The sequence below is a fragment of the Microtus oregoni genome, unplaced genomic scaffold (genome assembly GCF_018167655.1).
Source record: "Microtus oregoni isolate MIOR12 unplaced genomic scaffold, Mior012 000013F_ref0000133, whole genome shotgun sequence".
Lineage (NCBI taxonomy): Eukaryota > Metazoa > Chordata > Mammalia > Rodentia > Cricetidae > Microtus > Microtus oregoni.
In genome coordinates this window covers 49,220,662-49,222,704 of record NW_024543072.1, presented here as the reverse complement: position 1 = coordinate 49,222,704, position 2,043 = coordinate 49,220,662, and the positions used below count along the sequence as shown (strand labels likewise).

The following is a 2,043-nucleotide window of genomic DNA, read 5'->3' as shown; positions in this document are numbered from 1 at the left end:
AAAGTTTTAAGGAGTAAAAATTAATGATGACACGCAATATAATGTCAAGGAGACTGCAATATGGGAGCAATATGTAAGAATGTAACAATCTTACTGTTGCTTCAATTTAAAGGTAGATTTCAAGATTCTAGAAGGAAGAAAAAGAAGTGTGTGGAATTTGACGAGGGATTGAAATACATGAATTACCAGTAATAACCGTGTAATCACCTACACGTGGTAAGATTAAGTTCTCTATCATTCCTACTTTTTTTTTTTATTTTTTGGGTGACTCATCTTTATTTTATATCCTGGGAAAGATGATAAAGCCCCTTTCCCCTTCTTAAGCATAAACAGTGTCTTGAGATTTAGTTACATGAGGATGTAGCATCTTTTCAATAGCAATTCCTTTTAATTTTTAAACTTTCCAGTGTGCTCACGGGCTATGATCAGCCTCTGAACTTGTGCAGTACCTTCATAAATCTGATAGATCTTGGCATCTCTCATCAGCTTTTCCACGGGGTATTCTGTGTTGAACCCACAGCCTCCAAAAATCTGCACAGCGTCAGTCGCTACCTGATTGGCAATATCTCCAGCAAAGGCCATTGCAATGAAGGCGTAATACGTGTTCCTGCAGCCAGAGTCAACCTCCCAAGCTGCTCTCTGGTAAGCGAGTCTTGCGAGTTCAACTTTCATCCCCATTTCTGCAAGTAGAAATGAAACTCCCTGGTGCTCTTCTAGCAGCTTTCCAAACGTTTTCCTCTCCAGGGCATACTTGGTAGCTTCGTCCAGAGCTCTCTGGCCTAGCCCAACAGCACCAGCTGCTACTGTAGGTCCGGTTCTATCAAAAGCCCCCATTGCAATCTTGAAACCGGCTCCTTCAGGGATTAAAACATTTTCCTTAGGCACTCTGACATCTTCAAAGACAATTCCTCTTGTATAGGAACATCGCTGGTCCATGTTTAATTCCTTCTTTCCGACATGGATTCCTGGGGTGTCAGCTTCCACAATGAACCCGGTGAAGGCTTTACTAGCAGGTGCTTTAGGATCTGAGTCAGAGCGCGCCAACAAAAAATACCAATTGGCCTTCCCTCCGTTGGTTATCCACATCTTCTGGCCGTTGATGAAATACTCATCGCCCTTCTCCGCTCTGGTATTAATACCCGCCACGTCAGAGCCTGTTGAGGGCTCTGTAACACAGTTGGCACACATTATTGGCTGCTCAGTCATCCTCCCCAAGTACTTCTTCTTTTGTTGCTCATTTCCAGCAAGAATCACAGGCATTTGCCCCAAAGAATTCGCCTCAATAGCAGTTTGCACCCCTGTACACCCGTACGCCAGCTCTTTGGTAATTAAACACGCATCAAAAGTTCCCAGTCCAAGACCACCACAGTTCTCCGGAATGTGTGTATTGATCAAACCAAGTTCCCAGGCTCTTTTAATGAGGGGGAATGGGTATTCACCGGTTCTGTCGTATTCTGCTGCCACCTGGATGATTTCCTCTCTGGCAAACTTTCGAGCGGTTGCTTGGAATTCTTTCTGCTGTTCAGACAACTCAAAACTAAACCCTAATCCTGGCTCCTTCTTGAGAGACGCTTTCGTGTGTTGCACTCACCACTCAAAATGAGAAAGACTTCTTAGGACCCCACAGCCTCTGCGGAACGCTGCTGCCATGATGATTCCTCTTTCAGCCAGCTCTGATCACTGCAAGGCAAGGTAATAAGCCATTCCTACTTTTAATAGTACAGAGAGGTAGTGTTCTCTGGTGACCTTTCCCTCACTGAAGGTACATTGAAGGGCTAGGACAGCAGAGCTGGAGTAACAGAACATAGTATGGCCATTGCCCATAATTTGTATCATCTTGTAGGATTCTGCTTAAGAGGACACACAGAGGCAGTGTTAAGTTACAGAGGTAGACATAGAGAGCCATCTCTCATTCTCTCAAGAATCAGGAAACATTTCTTCTTATCTTGCAGTCTCTTCTCAAAACAGTGTCAACAAACAAGCCTTGAGTTGTAGTTAGGCTTCAATCAGCACCGTAATGACTTCTAACAAGTGGGCTATATC

At 44.1% G+C, this 2,043-nt stretch overlaps 1 pseudogene; it reads right to left on the bottom strand.

Annotated features, from left to right (window-relative positions):
- Positions 1 to 262: 262 nt before the first annotated feature.
- Positions 263 to 1,650, bottom strand: LOC121455315 (annotated as a pseudogene).
- Between the last annotated feature and the right edge of the window lie 393 nt (positions 1,651 to 2,043).